The sequence below is a fragment of the Podarcis melisellensis genome, assembly GCF_964234715.1.
Source record: "Podarcis melisellensis genome assembly, chromosome: 2".
NCBI lineage: Eukaryota > Metazoa > Chordata > Lepidosauria > Squamata > Lacertidae > Podarcis > Podarcis melisellensis.
In genome coordinates, this window is record NC_138529.1 from 19,061,329 (window position 1) to 19,078,697 (window position 17,369).

Here is a 17,369-nt window from a genome sequence, read left to right on the forward strand (position 1 = left end):
GCCTTCCCTATAGGAAGGTAAAGGGTAAAGGGATCCCGGACCATTAGGTCCAGTCACGGACAACTCTGCGGTTGCAGCGCTCATCTCGCTTTATTGCCCAAGGGAGCCGGCGTACAGCTTCCGGGTCATGTAGCCAGCATGACTAAGCCACTTCTGGCGAACCAGAGCAGCGCACAGAAACACCATTTACCTTCCCGCCAGAGCGGTACCTATTTATCTACTTGCACTTTGACATGCTTTCAAACTGCTAGGTTGGCAGGAGCAGGGACTGAGCAACGGGAGCTCACCTCACCCCGTCGCAGGGATTCGAACCACCGACCTTCTGATCGGCAAGTCCTAGGCTCTGTGATTTAACCCACAGCGCCACCCGCATCTGTGCATAGACTAGATGGAGACAAATATCCTTTTGCTATAGCACCAGTTTACTTGCATGAGACAATTGGGTTAATGATCAGTAGGTTCAGATCAGACAAAAGGAAGCCCTTTTGCATACTGTATACAATGGGATGGGAGGAACTTTGGCCTTCTAGATGTTGCTACAACTCCCATCCATCCTAACTGTGAGTCATGCTGTTTGGGGGTTGACCAGAGTTGGGGTTCAACATTATCTGGTTTCCTGTCCCTGCAAACAACAGAGACCAGGTCCAGGACCCAATGAACCTCATACCTTGGTGGCAGCTTCTTATGGGTGGAAGGATCCCCAATTTTACATTCCAAGTACAGCCTTTCATGCCACTTTGAATCCTGCTCTAAAGGGCTTCTCAACTCTCAGCAGCTACATTTTGGTAGTTGCGAGGAGCTTCAGTGGGGAGGGAAGGCAAGAATGTCCCATCATGTGCCTAGAATTCTTTGGATCCAAGCCATAATGCATCTTTGTTTCGAAAATGTGGTAAAGCTGCAGATTGGGTTGGCTTTTAAAAAAGGGATTGGATACATCTACAGAGGGTAGGTCTAACAGTGGCTTGGTAGTGAAATAGGACCTCTGTGTTCAGAAGAAGTGAAACAGTGGCTGAAAATCACATGGTTTTCTGCTTCTAAGCTTCCCAGAAACATCTGGCAAGGGATGGTTGGAAACAATGTGGATTGGATGGTTTCAGACTGATCCAGGAAGCAGTTATGGCCTAATACCCTTTGTGCATTCAGAATGCTACAAAATTGTTTGATAGCAGCTCTTTCTGCAGTTACTGTGTTTGCAAGCTAGGGAGACTTACTTGCCCTCAGTTTTGGGGTCACCACCTATTCTAGGGAATTCCTCATGTGTTCAGAACATCCTACCCGGTCCTGTAAATCTGAACCAGGAAACGGTGTTAAGTTTAACCAGGCACAGGCAAACTTGGCCCTCCAGATGTTTTGGGACTACAACTCCCATCATCCCTAGCTAACAGGACCAGTGGTCCCAAAACATCTGGCGGGCTGAGTTTGCCTAGGCCTGAGTTTAACCAATCCCTAATCCAGGATAGCAAACAATAATTTGATTGTTGGTTTGTAAGTATTAGTTAAATCTAACAGTTTCCTGGTTGTCACAGAAGAAAGGGGTTTAACAAACCTTAGAAGTACAATGGAACCTCATATTACATACCGTCCTCCTTGCAAACGCTGTGGGTTATGAGCTCCGCTAACCCGGAAGTAGATGCCCCTTGTTGCGAACTTTGCCCCAGGATGCGAGCAGACATCGCGCACTGGCAGCGTGACAGCAGCGTGAGGCGCCATTAGCGAAAGTGTACCTCATGTTACGAGCGGTTTTGGGTTACAAACAGACCTCCAGAATGGATTAAGTAACCAGAGATACCACTGTACAGCTTCAGGTTACATACGCTTCCGGTTACAGACTCCGCTAACCCAGAAATATTACCTCGGGTTAAGAACTTTGCTTCAGGATGAGAACAGAAATCGTGCAGCGGCGGCACAGCGGCAGCAGGAGGCCCCATTAGCTAAAGTGGTGCTTCAGGTTAAGAACAGTTTCAGGTTAAGAACAGACTTCCAGAACGAATTACGGTAAGTTCTTAACCTGAGGTACCACTGTACTGTGTTAGGGTGCAGAAGAGAAATTAGGCAGGGAAGGGAGGGCAGAGTTGGAAGCCTACACACATCATATGGTTCATTCCTGGTCCACTAAACCATAGTTTGTTGGACTGGGATTCATAGAATCGTAGAATTGGAAAGGACCCTGAGGATCATCTAGTCCAACCCTCTGCAATGCAGGAATATGCAGCTGCCCCAAACGGGGATCAAACCTGCAACCTTGACATTACCAGCATCACGGTCTAACCAACTGAGCTACCCAGGCTGACAATTTGTTACAGTATGTCTGATCTGAACCAAAGTTTCATTCTTTATGAATCCGGTTATTCTGGTAGATGACAGCATATTGTATTGCTTCTCTTCATATGGCCTTTTTTTAAAAAAAAAAGAAGATATTTTTTCGCAGTGCATGGCTCAGGCTGAAGTTCATCAAAATAACTTTGTAGAAAATTTACACCATTATAAATTAATACTGATTTATACAACTATATAACTCTTATTTGCATCTTTCCAGTGGGTCTGCAGGGACGCGGGTGGCACTGTGGGTTAAACCACAGAGCCTAGGACTTGCCGATCAGAAGGTCGGTGGTTTGAATCCCCACGACGGGGTGAGCTCCCATTGCTCGGTCCCTGCTCCTGCCAACCTAGCAGTTCAAAAACACATCTAAGTGCAAGTAGATCAATAGGTACCGCTCTGGCGGGAAGGTAAACGGTGTTTCCGTGCGCTGCTCTGGTTTACAAGAAGCGGCTTAGTCATGCTGGCTACATGACCCGGAAGCTGTACGCCGGCTCCCTCGGCCATTTAAGCGAGATGAGCGCCACAACCCCAGAGTCGGTCATGACTGGACCTAATGGTCAGGCGTCCCTTTACCTTTACCTAGTGGGTCTGCACGGCAGTAAAGTATATCTAAACAATTCCATGATTCCTTTGATAATTAAATACTGCTACTACAATCATTTATTTTACAAGCATTGTACTGCCCTGTCGTGGCACTTTTAAGGACTGTTTTCTCTCTTAAAGTGTGGTGTAGTGGTTAAGAGCGGTAGACTCATAATCTGGGGAACCGGGTTCGCTTCCCCGCTCCTCCACATGCAGCTGCTGGGTGATCTTGGGCCAGTCACACTTCTCTGAAGTCTCTCAGCCCCACTCACCTCACAGAGTGTTTGTTGTGGGGGAGGAAGGGAAAGGAGAATGTTAGCCGCTTTGAGACTCCTTCGGGTAGTGATAAAGCGGGATATCAAATCCAAACTACTACTCTTCTTCTTCTTCTTCTTCTTCTTCTTCTTCTTCTTCTTCTTCTTCTTCTTCTTCTTCTTCTTCTTCTTACTAGAAGCAATATAAGTGAAGAATAGTGGTGATAATCATGGGAGCAGAGGATGTGGTGGGTCTTTTAAAAGAATGTGGCCAGGAAAAGAACAATGGAACCCAAAAGATGCAATTGCAGCTGTGGCATCCCATTTACTTGAGTATTTGAGTCTAGCCACGTCCTGCCGCTACGCATGCTGTTAAAAACATGTGGTGTTTAATGAAGCAAATTAAACTTGATAAAAGCACAGGTGAGCTTGATTAATTTATTCAGATGGTTGCATTGCAGCGATGGGCAAGGCAGGCTTTCCCCATGCCTCTGACACTAGCTTATATAGTACATATGTAATTGCAATATGCGCGCTTGCAGGAAGGGGGAGAAAAAAAATCAATCTGCTCAGAGAATAGTGATTAGCAAATACCCTTGGCTGATTAGTATGCTCTTGAGCAAGAAACAAATAAACAAACAAAAATCTTTAAATTTAACTACAGTTTCATAGCTGATCAGCTGAGTCTTTCGGAACTCGCAACTTGGCAAGCTGAATCTACTTTCACCAGGAAAGAGATCCACTTCTCCACTAAAAGGTCCATGATGTTATAGCTAGGGCAACAGTATTCCTGGAAGCTTCAGTTTAATGCAATCTTTGCTTATAGAAGACAATAGACAGTGGTGGGTGCTTTGACATCATCATCATCATCATCATCAAAATTTGTATACCACCCTATACCTGCAGGTCTCAGGGAGGTTTGCAAGATAAAATCACAATATAAAACACAAATAATCAACATAACAATAAAAACAACAAAATAACACCCCACCTCTTCTTCAAGCCTTTGTGCAAGCTGTACTTAAAAATGTCTAGTTTTATGGCAGATTGGGGTCAGGAAATCATATATCAAATATGAGATAAACATATGACAAAGAACCCAGATTTTAGGGCTGAGCCAAAATGGCTGCAAACACCCCCCCCCCCCAAAAAAATGCCGCTACTATTTGCAGGTAGCAAAATTGAGGGGATGTCAAGAGAATTCTGGTGGAAGCAAGGAAAGAAATTGCCGATGCTTGCTTATTCATTCCATGTCCAGAAGAGAAATCAATCCAGCAATTATTATTGATATTCACTTGTCAGGGATGGGCAGGGCTCCGAGGAGTGGGTGGATGAGGTCGCAGGGCCAGGGTCTAATCCAGGGGTAGTGATTTGTGGGATTTCGTGCGTCCTGCAAGGCAGAGCTGAAGGATTTGGGGTGTGTCAGAAATGGGCTGGAGCAGTCAGAAATGGGCTGGAGATGCGGGACAGTGGAAAGGAGCAGGAGTTGGAGGAAGGATGATGGTGTGCGGTCAGTGGACTAGAGGGACTAGGGTAGTCCTCTATATGTTCCCCTGTGCCAGGCACGGAGAGCCCTTGTCTCCCTTCGCTAACTTCACAGATATGAATTAACGAGCATCTGATATATTTATAGTTCTTTTATTACAGCATCATGTTGCAAGCACAAATACAGTGGTACCTCGGTTTCTGTTCCAGAAGTCCGTTCTTAAACCAAAGCCGTTCTTAAACCAAGGTGCGCTTTCCCTAATGAGGCCTCCCACCACCAGTGCCCTTCCACCGTTCGGCTTCCGTTCGTAGACCGAGGTAAAGTTTGCTAACCGGGACACCACTTCCGGTTTTGCGGAGTTCGCATACCAAATAGTTTGTAAACAGGGCTGTTCTTAAACTGAGGTACCACTGTACACAGCTCTCCTCAAGGAGGCCAGTTGGCTACTCAAAATTCTCCTCACAGCAACAGCAACCAAGAGATTACATGTGCAGGAGAAAAGAGAGTAGTGTTTCCTAAGATAGTTCAGTCAGTAGAGCATGTGACTCTTAATCTCAGGGTCTGGGTTCAAATCCCACCTTGGGCAAAAGATTCCTGCATTAGAGGGGGTTGGACTAGATAACTTGTGTGGTCCTTTCCAACTCTATAATTTTATGATTTTATGATTCTAGTAGTCTACCTGTTTGTTTGCTTACTCCAAGGGACACACACAGATATCTGCCAATAGCCCTTGAAATGAACTGGGTCAGGTGGGAATGTGCAATAATTCTTAAAATAAAATAAAAAGAGATCTTCAACTTTGCCAAGTTTCCCATGTTGCAGTTCATTGCTAAATTCTGATGCAGGCTGGCAGTTTGCAAAATGGCTGGGTAAATACCAAGCTCGCGGTCTCGTCACCGGCATGCCAAAAGAAAGCAAAATCTTTCAACTCTCCTCGCTCCTAGGGACAGGATGGATGGATGAGAGGCAGCAAGAAAAATGAGGGACTTTCAGGGGCAGCTGTGTTTTACTAACCCAGTCATAATGCCCCTAAAAATCCTTATTGTTCTTGCAATGTTCAGCTGGGATCGTCAGCGGAAAGAGGCTTTCAAAGGTGAGTATCCAATTTTGGTAAAAAAAATCAAAGCCGGGCACTGCATGGCCCCAGGACGTCAAAGAAGAGCAGCAACCCTACCTTTAAAAGCAAATAAAAGGCAAAAATGTTTCCCTTTAACCATGCCTTTGGCTGATTGAGATCCAATGTGTGGGGGGGGGTCTGGGGGGGAATTATTGAGTTCTTTCCGTTTTTATTTTGAATATGCATATTGTGTTTTTATATTGCGATTTCATTGTGTGAGCCACCCTGAGATCTCTGGGTATAGGGCAGTATAGATATTTAATAAATAATAAATAAATAAAAATAATAAAAAGCCTCGCGTTTTGTCTTTATGCTTTGCTGTTCTTGGGGCAAGTTTCCCACCCGCTCCCCAGATTGTTTCTCAAAACCTTTCAATTGTAGACAGATATAATATTGAAAGAGTGTGCTTCTTCTTCTTTGGCAATCACTCGTAGCCGAGTCAGATTGTCTTCCATAAACACGGTTTTAACAATGAGTCCGTAAGCGACTGTGGAGGCCAATTCTGGACCCACATGTCCTTCCACAGTGGGGACATTGGTTTCCAGGCGGGAGTTGATCACGGTGTGGATTTGCCAAGCGTGCCTTCTTCTTAGCACGTTTTCCCCTTTCATCCTGAGTTTGAGCGTCTTCAAAGCCCATGACACCTTTAGTAAAGGCTGTCCTCCAACTGGAGTGCTCGCAGGCCAGTGTTTCCCAGTTGTCTGTGTTTATACTACATTTTTTTAGATTTGCCGTGAGACAGTCTTTAAACCTCTTTTGTTGACCACCAGCATTACGCTTTCTATTTTTAAGTTCGGAATAGTGTAGTTGCTTTGGAAGACGATGATCAGGCATCCGCACAACATGACCAGTCCAACGAAATTGATGTTGAAGAATCATTGCTTCAACACTGGTGATCTTTGCTTCATCCAATACACTGATATTAGTTCACCTGTCCCACCCGCTCCCCAAATTGTTTCTCAAAACCTTTCAATTGTAGACAGATATACTATTGAAAGGAGTCTGGTGCTCATTCGGTAGCATTCTTGTTGCATTTCATGCAAATTAGTCCTTTTTCCCTTTCAGGGTTCAGATTTCTTTTCTTCCTAAAACCAGTTTTTCAAGTTTCAATACTCATCTTTAGATATTGATGGTTGGCACGCACTTTTGGTACCCAAATCCCCAGAGCAATGTTGCATTTTTAAAAAACTGTTTCTGCGTTCTTTATTTAATAAGGTACAGAAGGACCAGAAAAATGTGTACATGTAGCGTTGTGTTTTGTTTTTAAGGCTTGAAGACTGCCGAAAATGTGGGAAGGAGCTGGGTCAATGGCTGACCAAGGGTTCAGCTTCTTTGATGTATAGCTGTCACGCAAATTGGAAAGCTGGGGGGGGGGGAATTCATGTCATAGATGAAGAAGAACCTGCTGTGATTTCTAAATATTACCCCTGCCTTCACCCTTACCTTCTTTTCCTTTCAGGCAAGCAACACTAATTTCATATTAATTTGGGCTGGTAGTATAAAATGTGACTCTCGAGAGATAGATAGATGATAGATAGATAGATATAGATAGATAGATAGATAGATGATAGATGATAGATAGATAGATAGATAAATGATAGATAGATAGATAGATAGATAGATAGATAGATAGATAGATAGATATAGATAGATGATAGATAGATGATAGATAGATAGATAGATAGATAGATTGATAGATTAGATAGATGATGATAGATAGATAGATAGATAGATAGATGATAGATAGATAGATAGATGATAGATAGATAGATAGATATAGATGATAGATAGATATAGATAGATGATAGATAGATAGATAGATAGATAGATAGATAGATAGATAGATAGATGATAGAGATAGATGATAGATAGATAGATAGATGATAGATAGATAGATAGATAGATAGATAGATAGATAGATGATAGGTAGATATAGATAGATAGACATAGATAGATAGATGATAGATAGATAGATAGATAGATAGATAGATAGATAGATAGAGATAGATATAGATAGATAGATAGATAGATAGATAGATAGATGATAGATAGATATAGATAGATGATGATGATAGATGATAGATGATAGATTGATAGATAGATGATAGATAGATGATAGATAGATAGATAGATAGATAGATAGATAGATGATAGATAGATAGATGAGAGATAGACAGACAGACAGACATAGATAGATGATAGATGATAGATAGATAGATAGATAGATAGATAGATAGATAGATAGATACACACACACACACACACACACCTTTTCATACACATAATGCAGGAGACCACATCTCCCAACTGATTGCTTATCATCCTGGATTTCCCCAAAGCTTTTCATAGATTTCAAAAGATTATGATGTGAGACCCCCTTGCTCACCAAGCCTTAAGTTTGCCAAGTGTGCTGCTACTCAAATAGTTACCCTGCTCCTAAGGGGTTCTGAGGCATACTTGGGCTGAATCTACACGTATATATATAAATGCTGTGAAAATTGTTTTTTTGAAAAAAAGTTTTAAAATATATATGGAATTGCCAGTAGCTCACCATTGCCACCTAGTGTCACATTTGTATAATGCGCTTAAAACACACTTAAAACATATTTGCAGCTGTATAGCTGAGTCACAGGAGGTCCATAGGAGAACGGGGGGGGGTTGCCCCTTCTCCCCCCCCTTCACATCCATCTTGGAGAATGCAGCATGGACCTAATTTCCTCCTCAGAAGTCGTTGTTTGCCTCATAGCTACTGGGGATCGGGATTTGTCACTTGCTCATCATGGAAACACTTAATAAGGTTGCATTTATTCAATTTGCATGCTTTCCCCCTGCTTCTACTAGTCATGAGGAGGGACAATGCTGGACATTGATGCCCTGCCCACTGACTGCTTAGAAATCACATGTCATTTCTTCCCTTGTGGCTTCTGCTTTTTGCCAGGCAGAGTCTGCACGCTGTTATGCAATTTTGGAATCTTTGCATTAGCATTTAAATTGTCAGATTTGTTATCCAGTATCATTTCTGGATTTGCACGGTGGCGATGCATATAGCCTTGTTTATGATGTAATGTTAGCAGGGAAGTCCCGGAAAACGCACATGATTTGGGGACGCTTCCTAGGCTTTTTCCAGAATCTAATCTGTTTTATCCTTTTGTTGGTCCACAGGGCTCGTGAAACACGGTTGTCAATCTGGGAGACTGTGCGGAGCGTCGTATCTCGCCTCCATGCCAGAGACGTTGCACTGCATGCGAGATGGTCTTTTTTTGTATGCCATTGAATGCATATTGGGCTTTAATGTCTGAACACTGTGTTTGGGTCCTGCAGTTAGTTGCAATGAGGGAGTATCTGTAACAGAACAAATCCCGTGCTTCATGGCTCATTCATCATTTAGCTGGCTATTAGCTGTAGATGGGGCATTCCGATTCCTGTTGCCAGCTGACAGATCAAAGCAGCTCTATCCCAGAGGCATAACGACAGAACAGGTACTTTAGATTAGCCTAGAAAGCACTGCTGTCATTGGCCACCATCACGAACTGTTTCTGTATCATCTGATCAGAGAAGCTGCAAGGCTGTTCAGGTTTTTATTTGGGAGGGGGGTATGGGAGGGAGTACCCCACCATTCCTACACAACTGATCTGGGGACGCGGGTGGCGCTGTGGTCTAAACCACTGAGCCTCTTCGGCTTGCCGATCCGAAGGTTGGCATTTCGAATCCCCGTGACGGAGTGAGTTCCTGTTGCTCTGGTCCGGCTCCTGCCAACCTAGCAGTTTGAAAGCACACCAGTGCAAGTAGATAAATAGGTACCACTGTGGCGGGAAGGTAAATGGCATTTCCATGTGTTCTGGCTTCTGTTATGGTGTCCTGTTGCGCCAGAAGCGGTTTAGTCATGCTGGCCACATGACCCGGAATGCTGTCTGTGGACAAACGCCGGCTCCCTCGGCCTGAAAGCGAGATGAGCATCACAACCCCATAGTCGCCTTTAACTGGACCTAAGCATCCAGGGTTCCTTTACCTTTACTATATCTGATTGTCTGATAGGGCCAGACATGTGCAGCCCGGGCTGCTGGAAAGGGACTTGAGAACCACTTATGCAACATGACTCCCTATCGACTCAGGACACATGTGCAGAAACCGACTTCCTTGCATGTCTGACCACTAGACATAACAGGGCAATAGTGTTGGCAACTGCCATGTGCCAAATGGCTTGAAAGTACAGCTGACAAAATAACTCTTTACTTTTTATTTAAAATAAATTTTATTTATGTACGCCTTTGTCCCGTGCATTTGTACCCTGATGCTCCTCCAAGAAGGTTGGGATCACATATTTGGGGTCATTCGGTGTGTTTTTTCCCATCGCAACAACTACCCTGTGAGTTAGATTTTGGGGCCGGTGGAATTTTGAGAGAGCACACCTCCTCTAGTTTCTTCTCTCGCTGCCCCTCGGTCACTTTCAACCCCCCCATCTCACCCTTCTGACACACAGAGAAAGAACATACACACAAACACTGGTCCCATTTGCACTATGCATTTAAAACAGGATCATACCACTTTAAGCAGTCATGGCTTCCCCAAAGCATTCTGGGAGCTGTAGTTTGTTAAGGGTTAATGGTGCTATGAGCTGTTAAGGGACCCCTGTTCCCATCACAGTGCTACACTTCCCAGAGTGGTTAATAATAATAATAATAATAATAATAATAATAAATAATAATAATAATTTATTATTTATATCCCGCCCATCTGGCTGGGCTTCCCCAGCCACTTTGGGCAGCTTCCAAAAAGATATTAAAATACTGTAATACATTGAACATTAAAAGTTTCCCTAAACAAGGCTGCCTTCAGGTGTCTTCTAAAAGTCTGGTAGTTGTTTTTCTCTTTGACATCTGGTGGGAAGGTATTCCACAGGGAGGGCGCCACTACTGAGAAGGCCCTAGAATCATAGAGTTGGAAGAGACCACAAGGGCCATCGAGTCCAACCCCCTGTCAAGCAGGAAACACCATCAGAGCACTCCTGACATAATAGAATCATAGAATCAACCCTCTGCCTGGTTCCCTGTAACTTGGCTTCTCGCAGTGAGGGAACCGCCAGAAGGCCCTTGGTGCTGGACCTCAGTGTCCGGATAGAACGATGGGGGTGGAGACGCTCCTTCAGGTATACTGGACCAAGGCTGTTTAGGGCTTTAAAGGTCAGCACCAACACTTTGAATTGTGCTCGGAAACATACTGGGAGCCAATATAAGTCTTTCAAGACCGGTGTTATATGGTCTCGGCAGCTGCTCCCAGTCACCAGTCTGGCTGCCGCATTCTGGATTAGTTGTAGTTTCCGGGTCACCTTCAAAGGTAGCCCCACATAGAGCACATTGCAGTAGTCCAAGCGGGAGATAACCAGAGCATGCACCACTCTGGCGAGGCAGTCCATGGGCAGATAGGGTCTCAGCCTGCGTACCAGATGGAGCTGGTAAACAGCTGCCCTGGACACAGATTTGACCTGTGCCTCCATGGACAGCTGTGAGTCCAAAATGACTCCCAGGCTGCGCACCTGGTCCTTCAGGGGCACAGTTACCCCATTCAGGACCAGGGAGTCCTCCACACCTGCCCGCCTCCTGTCCCCCAGAAACAGTACTTCTGTCTTGTCAGGATGCAACCTCAATCTGTTTAACATTCAATCCCTCTTCGCAGCACTCCTAACAACTGTGACACAGCATATGATCCAATGGTGGTTTTGAGGGGTTCCCCTGTGAAAATTTTGAGGCTCCATAAGGATCTGTGACCTGGATCTGTGTTTTTGTGCCATTGTAGCATCAACGATTTTGACAGTGCAGTCAACGGAGACAGATGTGATCTGTCATTTGATGGCAGAAAGGGGAATCAATGAATCCGGCCCCTTATACTCTATTCTCTCTTCCCATACAACTCCACACTCCCTGTTCCTCTCTCCCAACCAGTCCATTTCCCTTCCTCCAGCCTCCCAGACCATTCCATTTTCCACAACCTCTTAGTCATTCCACTTTCTGTTCAGCCGATCTGAGCCTTGAAAAAACCCATTGAGCTGAAAGAGAAAATGGGACACAGCATCATTCTTTCAGCTTCCTTCTTCAGTAGTTTCAAAGGTGGGGAAAGGTAACCACTTTTGCCAACTCATGATGAAGATCCTCAGGCTTTGCAGAGGAAGATATCAAGAACAGTTCAGAAACTTCAGCAAGGAGGTTTGAGCATATTACACCAATCCTGGTCCGACTGAACTGGCTACCCATTAGTTTCCAGGCCCAATTCAAAGTGCTGCTTTTGACCTATAAAGCCTTAAACGGCTCAGGACCACAATACCTCAAGGACCGTCTCTTTCCATATGAACGTACCCCGGACCCTGAGATCATCTTCTGAGGCCCTTCTTCGTGTGCCTCCTCCTCCAGAGATGCAGAGGGTGGCAACATGAGAACAGGGCCTTCTCTGCAGTGGCTCCCCGTCTGTGGAATACTCTCCCCAGGGAAGTTCGCCTGGTGCCTTCATTATACACCTTTATGTGCCTAGCAAAAAACATTCCTTTTCACAAGGCCTTTGGTTGATCCGATTTACATCCTATGCCCTTTTAAAATGAGGAGGATTTTTTGAGGGAGGGCTATTGGGTTGTTGTTTTCATTTTGTGGTTTTATATCTTGATTTTATTCTGTGAACCGCCCTGAGACCCTCGGGTATAGGGCAGTATATACCGTACATTCAATAAATAAATAAATTAGACATTGCTGCACTCCCATGTGCCCCGGTGGTAAACCTAGAATTGACTGGTTCAGCATGGTGAGATCTGATAACAAATTCCCAAGACCAAGCCAGAGAGAGAGAGAAATGAAATAATATACAAATCTTCTTGGGAGCCTTCCTCGCTTGGGGACTGGGGCGTTGGGGGGGGGGCAGGGAATGTCCCCCACCTGACTCTCTGCTGCATGAACCCTATTGTACCTTCAGGGCACCTCCATATTTCACCCTCAGCCTCCTGACAACACACCATGGGAACTCGGCCTATTGACCAAATGTTCTCACTCTGGAGAGCTTCTCCACCTACTACTGAATGGAAATGTCTTCTCTTGGTACAGAGGTGAGAGCCTGTTTATCTTGGCAAGGCCAGTGGATATGATTAGCTTTATCTCTGTTTGGATTGTTGTCCTTAACACAGAGGAGAGGGCATTACCTCACCCTGGAGCAGGCTGCAGACCCAAAAGCGATTACGCCGGAATATTTTTAGTGCTCAAAACAGGAAAGGCCTGTTGGGGCTAAAAACATTTTGCGATTCCACCCCCCTCCGCGCCGCCCCTTTTCTTTCTCTCTGCATGATCCCATTTTTATCCTCTTGTTCTAAGGCATCATAATGCCACAATGACTAGTTGTTTGGGGCGAGGGGGTTGAAAGAGGAAATGCTTGTGTGCTGGTTTTTATGTGGGAATGATTTTCCTCGGCTTCCTCTTGACAATAAATCATGCACGGCTGTTAAGACGAGGAGGAATTCCTGTCATATCTCCTCTCAATCTAGAGCCTCGAGTTTCTCTCATGGCCTGTGTACTCAAGTCGCTGGCTTTATCTCTGAAGTGTGGATCAGACACAGGAAAAAAAAAAAAACCAGCAGACCTGGTGCATTCTTCCCTCCTGCAATGACTCAGTAGCAAGTCCTCTTTTTCAAAAGTGTGTTTTCTTGTATATGGGCCCACCATAGGGTTGCCATATTTCAAAAAGTGAAAATCCAGACACAAAGGTTCTTGAGATTTTTTTGTTTTCTGCCAAAGTTGTTGAGATTTTCTGGCTGGCAAAATCTCAAAAAAAGGGAGTTTTTGAGCTATTTTTAAAGAACTTTGCCAAAATCTGGACTTCCAACATTGGTTGCCATACGTCCAGATTTCTTCTGACGTTTCAGCGACTGCTTCCAACTGCTGTATTCTGGCTGTGTCCAGGTTATTCCAGACATATGGCAGCCCTAACATACAGTGGTACCTTGGGTTAAGAACTTAATTTGTTCTGGAGGTCCGTTCTTAACCTGAAACTATTCTTAACCCGAAGCACCACTTTAGCTAATGGGGCCTCCCGCTGCCGCCATGCCGCTGCCGCACGATTTCTGTTCTCATCCTGAAGCAATGTTCTTAACCCGAGGTACTATTTCTGGGTTAGCGGAGTCTGTAACCTGAAGCGTCTGTAACCCGAGGTACCACTGTACAATGCAACTTTTGCATATCTCATTCCTCCAGGTTGACTGCAGCTCATATAAGCACAATGTCCTCTTTGTGGGTGTCTAAATTTGTTTCAACATGTCAAACCCATAGCCCCCTCCAGGCATTATTAACCCTCTGCTGCTTCTTGGCTCCAGCCCTGTAGTTCCTCCTTTGCCTGCTTCAACCTCCCATCTCCGCGCAGAGATCTAAATGGGAAGACAGCTATGCTCACATGGTCTTTCCCAGCCAATCAGGAACCCTGTGTAAGCAAAGGGAGCCTACATCATGTGGAGCTTACATCCATGTTCACACCATACACTACGATACCACTTTGAACAATAACGTCTTCCCCCATGAATAAGGCAGCCTCTCAAATTTGCAAAAATACTAACTTCCTTTCAGAGGATGTGGGACAATTAAAAGAGGCAAATGCACAAACCACCAAGGTGGGAATGTCAGAGGGATGGGGTCTGAGGAAAATACAAGGGAAATAAGAGTGGTACTTCTTATGAAATGATTTGGGAGGCTTTGACAGATAAAAATGGTACCTCGTGTGAAATGATCTGAGAGGCTTTGAAAGTGATCGAGCAGAAACAAGAAGAGAAAATGAAAAGTATAAGAGGTTACTATATATGGCAGCAATGTAAAATTATTTAAAAGGCCTGGGGGAAAACATATAAAGATTTGAAGAGAATGTGGGAAATGAGGGTTGTTTAAAAAAAATGAAGTTATTTTTTTGAGATGTACAGGGCTTGATGGACTTACTGAACGAAAGACTCGGTCCCTGTATTTGAGAGTGGATGCGAGGCCAAGACCTACCAGCCTATATAGAAGGAAGAAACCATGCCAAAGAATATAAAGAAGATTGGCAAAATAAAATACTGAACTATGCAGGACAAATTAAATAATTTGAAACCCAACAAAGAATGATCGGAGCCCCTCTGAACTTGAAGCATGGGAAGTCCCAACAAAAAAATTATAATTTAGGCAGAATATTCGGACTATTTGATATGTATTTGAATATTTTGGAACATTCAATGTGATTTGATTGGATTTTTAAAATGGGAAACTTAATAAAAATGATTTTAAAAAAAGAAAGAAACCCAACAAAGAAAGAGGACTTTGAGCTCAAAAAAGGGACAAATGTTTAATGCATATCTTTTAAGCTTTGTGTATAGATCTCTACATTAGTTTAACTTTTAAAAGTCACTTGTCATAAGGTGAAGGTTTTAAAATTGGATTGTTAAGAATATAAGGTTTCATGCATGAACTAGCACAAAGAATGGAACCAAAAGAAGGAGTGGAGGGAAGTCAAGCACAAAATTATGGTTTAAAAATTTGTTAATGGTTTTTTCTTTTTTGTTATTTTGGAAAATTAATGAAATGTTATCAAAAACAACAACAATAATGGCTTCCCCCAAAGAATTATGGGAGCTGTAGTTTGTTCGGGGTGCTGAGAGTTGTTGTTGTTGTTTAGTCGTTTAGTCATGTCCGACTCTTTGTGACCCCATGGACCAGAGCACGCCAGGCACTCCTGTCTTCCACTGCCTCCCGCAGTTTGGTCACACATGCTGGTAGCTTCAAGAACACTGTCCAACCATCTCGTCCTCTGTCGTCCCCTTCTCCTTGTGCTCTCCATCTTTCCCAACATCAGGGTCTTTTCCAGGGAGCCTTCTCTTCTCATAAGGTGGCCAAAGTATTGGAGCCTCAGCTTCAGGACCTGTCCTTTCAGTGAGCACTCAAGGCTGATTTCCTTCAGAATGGATAGGTTTGATCTTCTTGCAGTCCATGGGACTGTCAAGAGTCTCCTCCAGCACCATAATTCAAAAGCATCAATTCTTTGGCGACCAGCCTTCTTTATGGTCCAGCTCTCACTTCCATACATCACTACTGGGGAAACCATGGCTTTAACTATACGGACCTTTGTTTGGCAAGGTGATGTCCCTGCTTTTTAAGATGCTGTTGAGAGTTGTTAGGAGCCTCCTATCCCCCTCACAGAGCTACAATTCCCAGAGTTCATTGAGAAGAAGGATTGTCTTCTAAACTACGGCAGAACTGTAGTCAATATAGATAACTGCAACACCCCCACACCAAATCCCCAGCCCAAAGTTTTGTAGCTGGAGTCAGTCAGGGCCCTGCCCTCCCAGGCCAGGTGGAAAAAGTCATACAGGACAGGGAGTGGGTCTTCCAGGGCTCACAGCCAAGGTGGCATGTGCTTGCTAGTTCTTTCTAAGCCACTATCTTGCAGAGGGCTCGTTGAAACACATTTCCTTAGCTGCACGAGGATTTCAGCAATAATTCATAAGGCAGGGCTTTGAGTATTAAGCAACACTTTGCACAAGCACGTCTGTAGGCTGCACACAACGCTGATTAAATGATACGGAGGTGCCCTAATGTTCAGAACGTCATGTGAAATCATGGCATAGATGCCTTGCTCAAGCCTAGTGCCGATTTAATGATTTCTGTTTGAGGCCGACGGTGAAAGCTGAAGGCGTCGATCTGCATGTCAACTAGCTCACCACTTGTTACAACGCAACCCCGTGATCAGGACTACAGACCCGCCAAGTGTCCCTGTTTTCCAGGGACAGTCCTGGATTTACAGAAGCCATCCTGGTTTCTGATTTGATCCTGGAGTGTCCCACTTTTCCTTAAGATGTCTTTATTTTCATCGGAGAAAGGGTGAAGGGTATGAGACCTCCAAGCCAAGGAGATAAGTAATGAACCAACTTTTAGAAGACCTCTGAAGGTAGGGCTGCCATACCTCTGAGATTTCCCAGACATTACTGGGATTTGTACAGTGGTACCTTGGGTTAGGGACATGGGTGGCGCTGTGGGTCAAACCACAGAGCCTAGGACTTGCTGATCAGAAGGTCGGTGGTTCAAATCCCCGCAACAGGGTGAGCTCCCGTTGCTCGGTCCCTGCTCCTGCCAACCTAGCAGTTCGAAAGCACGTCAAAGTGCAAGTAGATAAATAGGTACCGCTCTAGCGGGAAGGGAAACAGTGTTTCTGTGTGCTGCTCTGGTTTGCCAGAAGCAGCTTAGTCATGCTGGCCACATGACCTGGAAGCTGTATGCCGGCTCCCTTGGCCAGTAAAGCAAGATGAGCGCTGCAACCCCAGAGTCGGTCACAACTGGACCTAATGGTCAGGGGTCCCTTTACCTTTACCTTTTTACCTCGGGTTAAGTACTTAATTCAGTCCAGAGGTCCATTCTTAACCTGAAACTGTTCATAACCTGAAGCACCACTTTAGCTAATGGGGCCTCCCGCTGCTGCCGCGCCGCCAGAGCACGATTTCTGTTCTCATCCCGAAGCAAAGTTCTTAACCTGAGGTACTATTTCTGGATTAGCGGAGTCTGTAACCTGAAGAGTATGTAACTTGAAGTGTATGTAACCCGAGGTACCACTGTATGTCATAAATAGTGT

General features: G+C 44.5%; 2 long non-coding RNA genes across 2 annotated transcripts in view; one reads left to right on the top strand and one right to left on the bottom strand.

The window, feature by feature from the left end:
• The window catches only part of LOC309363002, a 46,546-nt gene extending 36,524 nt beyond the window's left edge, over positions 1–10,022 (top strand). The window contains exon 2 of the long non-coding RNA XR_014165132.1: positions 8,922–10,022. This is a non-coding gene — a long non-coding RNA (uncharacterized lncRNA). The remainder of the gene's footprint in view (positions 1–8,921) is intronic.
• Positions 5,944–7,297, bottom strand: LOC309363064. The gene is made up of 2 exons (XR_014165211.1): positions 6,726–7,297; positions 5,944–6,127 (listed from the first exon to the last, which is right to left on the bottom strand). It is a non-coding gene; the product is annotated as an uncharacterized lncRNA (long non-coding RNA).
• Positions 10,023–17,369: the final 7,347 nt, after the last annotated feature.